Source organism: Numida meleagris, chromosome 23, assembly GCF_002078875.1.
Source record: "Numida meleagris isolate 19003 breed g44 Domestic line chromosome 23, NumMel1.0, whole genome shotgun sequence".
NCBI classification, from domain to species: Eukaryota; Metazoa; Chordata; class Aves; order Galliformes; family Numididae; genus Numida; species Numida meleagris.
Window position 1 is genome coordinate 1,585,742 of NC_034431.1, and position 13,820 is coordinate 1,599,561.

General features: G+C 45.0%; 1 long non-coding RNA gene across 1 annotated transcript; it reads right to left on the reverse strand.

Moving 5' to 3' along the window:
- Nucleotides 2,419-13,176, reverse strand: LOC110387748. Its single transcript, XR_002432701.1, has 3 exons — nt 4,878-13,176; nt 4,047-4,210; nt 2,419-3,585 (listed from the first exon to the last, which is right to left on the reverse strand). It is a non-coding gene; the product is annotated as an uncharacterized LOC110387748 (long non-coding RNA).

Sequence of the window (13,820 nt, forward strand, 5' to 3'; positions counted from 1 at the left end):
TGGGAACGGGGCGGAGGCGGGACTCGGGAGAGCGAGGGGGATTGGGCGAGGGCCACGCCCGCCTCGCCGCTCTCGGCCAATGGGAGGAAGAGCCGTCGTGGCGGAGGTCCCGCCTACGGGGACGCGTTCCCCTGTGGCCCTGCGGGAAATGGCGGCCGTCGTGGTCCGGGGCGGCCGGCTGTGGGGCTGAGCCGCGCGTCGGGTTCGGGCTGTCCGAGCAGTGCCGCCCTCGGGGAATTCGTTACGTGTGGAAAAGGGCCTCCGCGGGGCTGCATGGACAACGGGCCCTCGGGGCTGCTGGGTTGCTCCCCACCAGCGTGGCCAAGGAGCCCGGTGCAGAAGGCAGTTGTGAGGCTTCCCCAGGTACACGGGGAACGAGCAGGCTTCCCGGGCTGGGCGGCAGCCAGCTCTGCCCAGTCCACGTCCTCTTACAGAGACACTCAGCCCCTCAGTATCAGCAGTTAGCCCGCAGCCCTTGGTTCTTTGCAATAAAAGACAGTTGCGCAACGTTTCCTTTTATTTTCCTCTTTAATAAGAGCCATCCCCACAACAGCATCACCCCACGGCCCCGCAGCGATGGGCACGGGCCCACAGCGGAGCTCGGTGCTGCCTGAAGCGATCCCACCGCGCTCTGTCATCACAGCAGAGCTCTGCAAACTTCAACAGCAACATATACCCACCCTGTCATGCTCTACACGATATATAGACTCATTTTTGCATGAAAATACAGAGTGGATAAATGATTTCTGTACAAAATGTCACATCTTTACAAAATATCTGCGTTCTCAGCTTCCATATTCCTTAGTGTCTCTTCTAAGTGCTACTTGCTGAAAGGGTTGAAGGGAATATTGCCGAAACGCTGCAGATGGGGGTAAATCTGGACGATAGATCAATAAGCAGCCCAGTTTTAATTAAAACAGCTGGCTGGTCCACTAGTCACTTATTATGGTCTCTTTTTTATAGTATTTGAAAACCTTTAAATCTCTTTTACTGCAGTCCTCCGGGATATATAATTTTCTTTTCAACTTGGCCAACTTCAGTTGGAATACGGAGTTAATGAGTTCTTTTTGAAAACTGATACATCTTAATGTAAATATTTTATTGTGCAATATGAATACAGGAGTAAATAACCGAGGATATTCAGACTCAGGCTTGTCCCCTTTTTAAATAAAAGGAAGCATTTCTCTTTCTCCCAAGGCCAAGAAGTACAAGCTGGTTACAAATCTTTGGGTAGAGGCTTTCATTCCTGGTTGAATTCATACGGCATTTAAAGCGCTATATAAATTAATATAATTTTAATACTTAATATTTACATAGCACTCAGTGAATGTTTAATATTCATAACCCCTCTGCGCTAGCGCATTTTGAGGATGTCAGAAAGGCTGCCAGAAAACAGGGCTTCCTAATTTGAGGTATGTGAAGGTTTGATTTTTGGGGTACAGTAGAAACTGAAGTAATTGGCTGCAGGTTTCTGAGTACCTCCAGAAATAAAGTCACAAACGTCTAAGGACAGCGACATGCAAAGCATCAGGGCTCTCATGAGAGCATGAATTCCCACAGCCACATGACACCTGTGTGAGAAGTCAGCAGAGCGGTACAACCAGAATACACCGAGCCCTCTGTTTCAACCTATTTGACCACCTGTAAAACCATTGCATGACTAGTGCGTATGACAGCAAAAGGAGCAATTGTAGGGTAAACAGATTTACCACTGTCATGATCCATCAGCCATCACAAAGCCCTCGTGGAGCAGGAGTGCAAGGTGGTGGAACATCAGGCTGCAGCGAGGGCTGGCAAGTACCTTCCAAAGCCCACCAGCGATCCACCACCTCCCACAGAAGCACTGTGTACAATCCTGGACGAGTGATTCTGGGACTACCTCATTCTGCTCGGCATTAATGCGGAGGCAGTGTTTAATATATGCTCAGCGAGGCACAGGAAGGTTACATTAATGTCCATAAAACCCTTTAAGATTCCCAGGTGAAAGGTTCTATGAAAGTGCAAATAACTCACATACTTTATGTTGCCTGGAGCCTCTTTACTCGTTTTTAGCACAGTAGTTATTGCTTCTGGAGCTTTCTATACATCTGTGCTGAGTTTCTGTACTGTGCAGCAGAAATGCACAGCGCAGATTTCACAGGCAGTGGGCTGGTGGAGCATCATTTGGCTCTGCTGTGAGGATGGCTGCTCTGGGATCAGAGCAATCTCCCTCATAATGCAGGTGGTTGTCCAGAGCTGCCCAACAGCATGTTTACACAGCAAAATGCAAATGTGATTCCAGCAGCTAAAACAAAAAAAACACAAAACAAAACCACCACAAAACCACTTCCAGGGATCACAACAAGTTTTAGTGGTGCTTGTTTTTCAAGTGAGTTCTAGTCAACGTCCTAACAGCACGATACGTTGGCACACACAGTGATCACAGCTCCATTTTCTCTGTAGATATATTCCAGATTAGAACTGATAGGTAGTTTTTTTTTTTCTGTTGCCTGTGACAACAGTACCACTGAACTGCTGCAATTCTGCAGTACTCCCTGCAACACCTTTCCTATTGCCAACCCTATTAGGCAGGTGGCAGCTTTCATTTCCTTCCAAGAACCCTATTTTATATGCCTGGTTCCAGGGCTTAGCATCTATGCTAAAGATGCACTGGAAATCTTATGCTCAGCCTTAGCTGGCCTAGAGAGAAGAATCCTCCAGTACATGTGCTTATTCCTTAAGTAACATTTCAAGTGAGCATCTCTCCATTATCACTGGCAAGATCACAGCTGAGTTAGGGTCATAAAAATGTGCCCCACATGGTGCATGCTAAACTCTTGTTATAAAGGGTGAGCAGAAGTGAGTGAGGAATGTCTGACAGCAGTAAAGGCTTCAGCAAACAGATGTGCTGAGATCATGCCAGTACCGGAGAATGAGTTCACAGAAGTGAGAAAGCCTTTGAATATTTTCACCATTCTCTTAGACTCAACAAATTAAAGCATAAAATTGATCTAGCCCGTGAACGGTAATGTTATGCAGCTCTTAATTAAAAAAACTTGATGGAAGATTTAAATGGCAGATCATATTGCTTGTACTAGCTACACATGACAGATATGTGCAACTCTGAGGTTGCAAGGGTAGAGCTGAGGCAGCCCTGGTTTTAGGAGGCAAATCGCAAACTGAATTTAGAAAACAACTACAGCACACAAGTGTGCTTGAGTGGAAAGAGAACTCCTTATTCAGGCTCAATTCTGCACAAGAAGAAACACTAAAGAGTGCTTCAAGAAAAAAATATATTAACCTGCAAGTATGATATACTGTTAATTGCCACAACTCATCATCATCTGCACTGCACTTAGGACAAATCCTCTATCTGCGAACAAGGCTGTTTGAGAGCCATAAAGCAATACAAAACTTTTACTAGTGAACTAACACTTGATCCAGCATCCAGCTTCACAAATGCCTTTGGGAAGCAACACTTCTCTGAAAACCACAAATAACATCAGAAGGTTGCCAACCTACTGTAGCACTGGGCATCTACATTGGGATGCAACATTCCTTTGTGGAAATCCAAGGTTCCTGCAGTTTTGCAACTCCATCTTCCCTCTGAAAGTCAGAAGGACAACAAGTGGAGGACAAGGCACAGAACTTCCAGCAGTAATGCAAAAAAAGGAAATGACACCAAAAGAAATGGAGTTAAAAATGTAAGGTACACACAGATGAAGAAGATACTCCACAGAAAGGGGATAACAGAAAAGACACAGAGACCTTCTAGGCCTTGAGAGACAGGAGCTTAAAGAACGTTGATTTCTACAGGAATACAGTGGAATTTAGAAGAATGAAAGGATGAAGAATAAATAAGAACAGATGCGTTGCAAGAAGAGTCATACCTTAAAAACAGAAGAGTGACTGCAGCCGTGAGGAAAACCAGCACAGGAATATGTGACAAGAACGTGGTACAGTAAATAATGGTGGACAACAAACCTGTTTCTCCTCAAACACATTTTTAAAATGGCTTGACAGGGAAGGGAGAAGCAGCACCTTTTATTATACCAGTGAATCCTTACCTCTTGATGGCCTTTCTCCAACTGCTCTGCGCCTAAAACAGTGCCATTAATCTGGCTTTCACATCGCAACTCCATGCAGGTACTCTATGGTGGAGAGATTTAAACAGCAGCTTGCGCTGTGCTATACTCAAGCAGCAGGATCCTGGCTCACAGCACGTAACAGACTGTTAAGGAAACAATCATAACGTTAACACTCACTTTCCCATAACGGCAAAATTCAAAATAAGCCCTCTTTCAGGTTTGGAAATATGACTACTTTGTTGAAGCATGTCAGCACAGAAAAGTGCCTCGGAAAACATAAAATACATCAGCTGAGGATGCTTAAGCCCAGCACTGCAAGAAGATGGCTGCTAGAGGACATCACTGCTCCTTTGGTACTCTGCATGTCAATCTTGGCACCTGGAAGATGTGCCAAGTCTATGAGCTCTTCTCATTTTTCAGATGAGGCTAAGATCAGCAATCACGGTGAATTGAACGGGACTATGTTATTGAAGAGGAGGGCTATTCAAGACAAAAGCAGTAGCTGAAAGAAACAAGCTATCCTTTTTTGAACAGATTCCTACATCTGCAGGATTCACTATCCAGGAAAGGAAATCATCTCTAGTATGTGATATAACGATGAGCCTACACGCAGCTTTAGGATCCCCAATGCAAAACTAGAAGACAGCCTAACCACTTTTTCAGTCAACATCAGTTTGCATCAGATGCAAACAGGGTACTGTGCTGCTCAGCTTCTGTCTCTTGGTGGATCTGAGGCTCTGCACACTGGCAGGATCTCGAGGCAGATCAATGCCCAATGCGTTTTCAAAAAGTTATAACAAACACTTCTACCTGACAAATGGAACCCAAAACACAAGAGATGGAGGGAGGAAGGAAGGAGAGGTTGAACTGCAAGAAATATTTAGTAATTCTTCCCCTTTGACATCATATCTCCTCATGATGGGCTGAAGGCTTCCTGTTGTCTTTTCTCTTCTAGTCCACCTATGACAAAAAAAATCATTTTGTCTCTGAAAACAGTAGGATGAGTTGCCCATACATTGGTCAAATGCTGTAACACGCTGCCCAGGGAAGCGCTGGAATCCCCAACCCTGGAGGTTCATAAGAGATGTGTGGACATGGCACTAAGGACATGGTTTGGTGATGGGACTCATGGGCCAGGTTGGTGGTTGGACTTAGTGATTTTGGAGGTCTCTTCCAACCTCAACAACTCTGTGATTCTACATCACAAAGGGCAACCAAACCATTCCAACTTCAGTAACCCGAGAAGCGCAGTTTGCTGTGGATAAGTCACAGGAGAGAGCTTAAAGAAGCCAAAACAATGAAGAAATCCACCACCAACTGAGGATATTTTCTGCAGTTTTTGGCTCATTACGATGCTGAGATTTCTCCCCTTGTCCTTGGACATCTCTTTCCTCTCCCCTTGTCTGCTTGCCAGTTTCACTCAGACACTCATTGCAGTGTGAAAGGATCTTCATTTTATAGAGGTCTTTCATGAAAGATGAAAATTCAAATATGTTATAATTAGCTGCAGATCCACATAAGTCAGTATTATTGCATCTTTCATATTAGATCTGATTTTTTCCCCACAAACGTGTGTCAAATATCAGAGCAGAATGATTAATGATATCACACATAATGGAAAGATTAAGCATTGATGCGGGAGGGTTGCTTGAGAGGAACAATTTTGACTTCTTTCCTCTCATAATTTATTTTTGTCCTGTACAGCAAAAGAAATCTGAAATGGAAAATAAAAATGCCTTGTATTACCAGCAAGCAAAAGAAGAGATCTGATTCATGATTGAATTCTTCATTCAGTATTCATTGGTGGATTAAAAGCCAACTCATCTTAACAACTGGCACCAAACAACACAGAATATAAAAACCTCAGGGCTCTGTCCTGCTGAACAAACGTGGAATCATCTGCAGCAGCTTTGAAGATGAGTGCAATTCAACAACAAGAAATCTCCCCCTCCTTCTGCAATCAGGTCTGATTCAGCATGTTTCACCAAGCATCACGGAGTCACCTGTGCTAACAAGCTCTTCTGTGGCAGTCTGAAGTCACCTCCTTTCTGCTCCATCACTTGTTTGTACAGTTACTCAGTCTGCAAGCACCAGGGCGTGTCAAGGAGTAACACATGACACAGGAACAGAAAATAAAGAATCTTGAGGAGTCTGGGAGACATTTCACATCTATCAAACGTTTTGTGGCTGATACAGCAAAGCTTTATTGCTAGTAACTTCTTCCCACCAGCAGCACAATACTTGCAATCCTTTTTTTTCCCCTCCTGTGCACATTACAGCAAAGTGACTCCACCAAAAAGCCCCCCCGACTTCAATTCGGTATCAGCACAGACGGCTGCAGTTTGCATCATTCTGTTTAAGCAAATACTAAGCTACATTTCCTGTTGCAATCATCATTACAAGCTTCAGGGCTCCCAACTACCCAGTCATTCTTATGTCAACACAGGAATATTTACTTTGCTTTCTTGAAACGTGCAACCTGGAGACAAGGGAGCTGCGCGCGACGAAGCACAGTGAAGACCCAGAAGTTCTGCCTTCCAGCTCCTGCCACCAGACCACGTTTTGGAAAGGAGCCGAAGGATCTCGTGATAATTTAAGCCTAGTCTTCAATTGAGCTGGCCTGAAAATCAGTGGGATTTGGAATTCCCAGGCACAGGGATTCCTATTTGCAGACCTTGCTCTACAATTGGAGCCAAATACTTTTTTGTTTTTAAAACGCCCCAAATAGAGACAGTGCTCTCTAGTACTACCAATTTATAAACTTATTTAAAATAGTGGCTTCACACTCTGTACTTTTTTTTAATAACATTTGAAATGTACAATTCTTCAGAGGACCCCAAGAAAATAATTAGCAGTACTTTCAAAGCTTTCAAACGCCTTCAGCAAGAAGCAGCCAGGATACTGGATCTCTTGGCAATAAGAAAGAAAGTCATGTACGTATTTGAAGTCTGCTACGGTGGAATAAAAACAGAGAGCACGACTCAGCTAAAGGAAGTGGGACATTTGTGCAGAAGATGAATCCAGTGTCTCCAAGGGAAGGAGTGGACCGCCTACCACTTCCACCTGCAAACCCATGGCCTGAGGGGCAGAGCAGCCTACTTCGTTTCTCTCCTGAATCATACGCTCTCAGAAGATGAGTCAGCCCCTGAGAAATCTTTGTTGCAAGAGAACACGTCGCTTTTCCTGTAACTTTCCCACTGTAGTTCCCCATCTTGCAAAATCTGAACTCAGAGTTCTACTGTGATTTCCCCTCGTGCACCGGAAGAGAGAATAGCCGGTGATGTAGGCAGAGGGTTTGCCAAAGGCTGAAGGTCTTCCTTTCACCCAACGACAAAGGCACGGCCATGAGAACAACAGGAGAGCTCTGCTCAGATACCAGCATGGCCTGCATTACACAAAGCAATTTACCAGGCTTTTTCCCAAGTGTTTCTGTCTTGTCTCAGCCCTTTGGTTGACTCCCCAAGGCCTCCATGAGGACAGAGCTCGTTGGCCAAGTTATATAAAAGGAGTCTTAAGCAGAGCACTCTATTGAGGTTTGAGTTTTTGCTTTAAAATGCAAATGGCTGCCAGTGAATTCCCTTTTGGGATTTAAGAGCTGAATTTAAAACGGAGAATGATGATTTGAAAACCTACTTCAGAAAGCATTGCAGTAGGAGTAATGTAACATTTGCTACATGAGTACAGGTTCTTCTGGTCAGCCAGCCACGTTCATTTATCTGCATGTTAATAATTTCCCTCAGAATTGTTTCTGACAAAATTCAGCCTCATCATCCAACCTGGTGCAGCCCCAGCGGAATACAGTGAGCAAAATTTGCCCGCGTTTTCTATTTCATAAAACTTCCCATATCAGCACATTTCAATATGTCGACATTCTATCAGGTCCTACAAACACCTCCCCTGCTCCACAGCTCTAACCAGACCTCCTCCATACACCCTGAAAACGTCACTGGGTGACAGCCCTGTTTGCCAGCTCCTTTGCTGGCCAGAAAGGCCCCAAAGCAGCCCCAGAAGGCGTCTTCCCAGGAAAGATTTCAAGTCAATAGTTACTTATCATTTCCTTCTTCCCAGTTAGCTTTCCAGGGGAAAAAATAAACATGAGATTAGGTCCTCATATCCATTATGCTTCAGGACATACATATACATGTGTACATACGGACACACCCCTCCGAGCTGACACAAACCCACGGGATGTGACATCCCAGAACCTGCATTTAAAACCCAGGTTAATTTTACATTCCGCTCCTTGCACAATCAGGCCTTAAGTAACTAAACCGGCTTCCTTGTATTTGTTCTGTCTTCTGGAAAATATACTTTTACATAACCCTTCAGAAGAACTCCCTGCTATGCACACGGACACTGGCACAAACACACACCAGTTTTAGTAAACCTTACACCGGCACAGGATGGAACTGTGTCATCACAAGGTGAAACCCACAGGTCACGTCTAAAGGGGAACAGCAAAGTTTCTGCTCTCTGTTCAGAAGGGTCAGCCCCTGTGATCCAGTTAAAGAACTAGAAATTATTTGTATGTGGTTATTCTTGCTTTATTTCAGGCTAGGAAGCATACATACAGGTGGGGAGAAGGAGCAGCCCCGTGTCCCCCAGCCCGATCCCACTGGCACGAGGGATCCCCGGGCAGGATCAGCAGTTCAATGCCTACAGCAGTGAATTACACAAGCATTACTTCAAGTTGTTCCTCTATCTACACAAGGAGAGACCGGATATACCAAATATTCAACTTTTTTCTTTTTGCCCTTCTTTTGTTGCCATGTTTCTCTGCATACTGTCCAAGTTCCCCGGCCTCCGTCCCTTCTTTTTTGGCACAGACTGACTTCAATCAAACCCCAGATCTAAAAGCACCCAAACAACCAACAAAGCATGCGTTTCAGTACGCTAAATTTGAGAAGCCACAGCAAGGACTGTGGTATAATAGTGTGATATCACTAACAAAGAACTGTTACTTCATTGTGAAGGAAAACAGCATCTGGCGTGGGGCAGGAAACCATTCACCAAAAAAGAACCCAGGAAGCACAGCAACGAGAAACAATGCAACGAGTTTATGGCTACATACATTGTCCTGTTCCTTAGAGGTTCCTGCATTGGGAAAATGTTTCTTTAAATTCCGGGAAGGAAAAAATAGTGCACACATTGAGTCTGGGTTTTCGCCTTCGACTCCGACGCTTGCCAATAGCACTGCAACAATCGCACGATTCACTATTGAGCATCTCATTGAGGAAGAGCCCTGCATTCTGTACAGTAGAGGGCTCTTTCATTCACTTTTATTTTGTATTTATTTTATCAACCCATATGTCAGCTGTTAAAGAAAACCTGATGAAAGACTAGAAACAGGGATAAATCCTCAAGAGCATAAGAAGAATGCTGAATTGTCTTTCAGTCTTAATGACACCTTCAGTGTGTTTTTGCAGGGTTGCAGTTGCTCTATTTATAGAAAATAGTATCTTGTGAAATATTTTTTGTACGTTTTCTACCGCCACTGTAACAGAAAGTGAATGAGTCAAAGGAAAAGATTAAGCAAAGGCACAAATCCAGTTGGCAAATAACTGCTTCTCCATTTCACAGTTGGTGCTGTTTCACTTTGCTCTGAGGATGGAAGTCAAACCCAACCCTGAAACTGGACAAGTAAGGGAGTTCGAAACCCCAAATTAAAAACAAGCATCATCTTTACACATTTATTGCGAGTTCCCTGTTTGCTTCTAACCTACAGAGGAACAGTGGGTTTGTGATGACTCACGGATACCTTGCTCATGGTACCTCTGATAACCTCCAGTCCCTCTGAGGCTGCTCTCATTGACCACCGCAGACAACTCCCCCTGTACCTACCAAGCTGGATGCAGTAATTCTGTGTCCGTGCCCAGCAAACTGGAGAGACAGAGGTAACAGAGCCAGTTTGGGAGCAGGAAGCCTATGGGGCAGCATGGAGATACTGCTTTGTGATTAGCACAGGTATTCACCAGATTAGCAGGAGAGATGCCTGAACTTAGAGGTCAGCAAGAAGTTTTACTCTGCTGCTTACATGGTCAAAAAATGCTCCTTCAGTAGTAACACTGCTTACCTAGGACTGGCGTTGGCATGGGGCGTGCATTGTTTTCTCCTTTGTCAAAAGGTGGAGTTCACAGCGGAGTAAGACTTAAACTCATCCAACATCTCCAGGTCACAACCAAGAGCTCAAAACCCAGTCAGTGCTACAAAGAATCATTCACCCAATATTACAATGCCTGCAGGGCCCAAGTAGCATAAGACGCCCTGGGGGAATTCATCTCAGGAGAAAAAAAATACCAGGGCTGCACTAAAGCCTTCTAATCCAGATCAGCACAACCAGCCGTGCAACAACCTCCAGCACACTGCTCCCCACTGCAGCTCCTTCCTCCTCAGCCCTTTCCTTTGAGCCCTGCCCAGGTGCACAGCAAGAAGTCCTCTCTCACCCAGGTACCCCAATGCCCAGCAGCTGCAGCACTTCCACCACCAGCTCCTGGAAAGGGTTTCTGAAAGCTTGGCACATCACTTCTTCCCCCCAGTCAGAGATTATTGAGCAAAAATACGTGTAAAAAAAGAACAAAAAGCTTTGAGCTCAGAGCTAGCCTCCATTTCAAACGCTTCAGCTGGGAAAAAGGACTTCCAAGCGCAGGACAGCCTGCTTCACCTGCAATGCCTGAGAAAAGCTTCATCTCCTCGGTTCCTGCAGTGGACTTTTGTGATTATCTGCACCTACACAACAGGCTGGAAAAGCAAGAGCCACAGCCTTAACTCTGCATGCAAACAGCTTTGGGGCTGGGAGCTTCTAGCACTTGAAAGTAGGGTGGGATGGCTTGAGGAACTTGGGTAGGAAGAAATGAAAACAGGCAGCACCAGCAGGTTTCCTCAAAGCTGCGCAGAGAAATAGTGAGCAGAGGACAGTGTCCAGAAGGGGAGCCAGGCTCTGCAATTTGTTACAGAAATTAGCACAGACAGACACATTTTGTTACCACCTCTTGCATTTGAGGAAGACAGCACGACTGTGAAGCAACTCATCCAGCTTGATAGGATATTCCTGGATGAAACAGAACTTACCTGGGAGATGAATTCAGCCTAATCAGCCTGATCTCAGAAGTGTAAAGTGACCTAATCACCTTCGGTGCATTCCTGTCCTGTATCCTCCTAAGTAACTCAGCACTTTAAATGGTAACTCTCAGGGCAGTCTAACCATGGGGGCAAAAAAGACGCCTCACTTTAGAAATTAGCTGCTCTTTGCATGGGCTCGCAGCTGGCAAGTCCCTTGATCAAAATGATCCCGAATCTGCTTCAAGAAATAGCCCTGATGTTTCTGTGGTGCTCTTATTATGCAGTCAAATTCACGAGGCAGAGCATTTCAAATCATTTTGAAAACTAGGGGTCAAACTCTGGGTTCCTTTGATGAAACTTTCAGTGCAGATCCATCCTGAGCTCTCTGCACAGCTGGTTGGCTTTAAAGGCAGCTTCCTGAGCAAATGGATTTTAGAGCACTGTGAAATATCAGCGCTACTCTGACAGCAAAACTCTTAATACAGATTTCCAGGAGGGCTCCTGCAAAATTAAAGCAGAGCAAACCCAACATGATGCAGGACACATCAGCGCTCTCAGCTGGATGCACAGCAAATATTTTATTGTGAACTGCAGCATCATGCTCTAGCGAGCAAATCCTGAATTTTTCCACTGCATGCAGGCTAAGGTTATAGGAGTTCAAAGCAACAGTTCAACAATTCTGTAATAACAGAGAAATGCTAAGCACTGTCATAATTGTTTGAAAGAATGAATGCTTGCCTTGCCATGTAAACGCACTGCTTTGAAGAAAATACCTGCTTGGTGTTTGGCCAGGTGCCTGGGCACACCTGGGATACACAACCATTGTGTGCACGTGAATAACATCACACAAGCTTTGACAACCAGGAGCATTTCCTACAATGGAAAACCACAGGGGGAAAAAAAAAATCAGGGTTGAAATAATCGGGTTATGTTCCGTTCACTACACTGAAAGATTTCTGGAGAGCAGATTAATACATTACCGCTTTGCAGAGCACAGTATCCAAATTCCTCCTGCAATCTCATTTGTTTGAAGCACACCCCGGGACCTGCCAGCACTGCCCGCTCTGGGCAGCTCTGTGCTTCCCCTGTGCAGCTCATTGCCCTGTTTCTCCTGCCTGGCTGGCAGCAGGAGTTTTTCATTTGTAGCCATCTGCACCAGGGCAGAGGCTGCAGCTTGGAGCTTAATGGCCCTTCCAGATGATACCATTTTTCTTTTGTCAGCTTCAGAAATAAGGCAGCATTGAACTCACTGACAAATCTTGGCACTTGTTAGACATTTACCTCATTTGATTCCTACTGTTCTTCTAATATACTTGTTTTCCAAGAAGCTCAGGTATGTGCCTGTAGTGTGGGTGGAATACACTTACCTTTCAAACTCAGTTCAGCTTCAAAACATCCCCTCCTTTACGCTAATCAGTCACCAAAGCAAACATTTCCCTTCCCCTGCCACAGCTCTCCTCTTGAAGGACATCTCCCCCTGCTAAGAACTGCTCTGCAAGAATATTCTGAACATAATCCAAAGTGACATCTAAATCAATACAGCCCCATACTGCTGCAGGTGCCTGCTTGTGCAGCTCTAGCTGCAGGGTCAGTTGTTCTAACAGGACACTGCAGTCTCAAGGAGCAGTGATGCTGATAGTAGTGCAACACCACCAGTGTTGGAAAGGTTGTTTTCCTTGCACTGAACAACAAAATGCCCAACCCCTCTGGGAAAGCACGAGCAGCAGTTCCCTTCTCAGAGCTCCAACTGTTTGACCAGGAGAGAAAAGATTGAGGGAAAACTTGAAAAATGTGGTAAATGAAAACCATAGCCTAAGGGCACAGAATAAATAAACACAAGCAAAGCACACAACTGCTTCTGAAAGCTTAAATAGTTATTTCAAAACATCCCTGTGAACTTTCAGTAAATTGCAAAATACTACACTTTACAGAAATACTGTACCAAAATGCAGCCCATACAACGTAAAACCAAAGCTGCTGCAAAAACAAGGCCTTACCTACAACACTGAAGCACACAGGGTGCCCCTCACCTGGGGCCACTTATAAATCCAAGCATCCTAACCCGGCCCCCGGCCCCCACCCACCCACGGGCCCAGGTGCTCTATTTAAGCAGAGCCCTGGGACACCACTCCCCACCTGGGTTATCCTGGAGCAGCATGGGTCTGGTTTGTGGTGGTTGGGTTGGGTGGTGAGTGCTGTGCTTTGTCTAATCTTGATCATCCTTATCAGGCTCTGTTGTGGCCTCTGGGATTGTTTTGTGGTTGTACCTCTGACCTGCTTTGTTTTTCAGGCCTTGCTTGCTGATCTGGTTATCCAGATTTGGGGTGCTATCTGCAGTTAGACTTGTTTTGTCTGGGTTCCTTGGGATGGGGCTGTGGTTGCTGAGTGTTTCTGCAAGCTCTGGGGTGTGTCCTGTTCTATATTAGCTAATGATTTCACAGGGGGATTTCTTTCTCTTAAAGCTCAACAGAACTTTCTGAAACTGCTTCTAAAGAAGAAATCATGTAACTGGGAAACTTATTTTCAAATAGCCTCTTATAGTATCCTAGCAGAGGGGCTAGTAAGATGAAGTAGAGAACATACTGTACAAGGGGAGATAAAAGGAATGCGCACAGCCTAACAAAAACAAATTACAGGCGAGGATATGACTGCTGCCTATAAATACATGAGGAGAGTAAACAGTAGAAGGGGAAA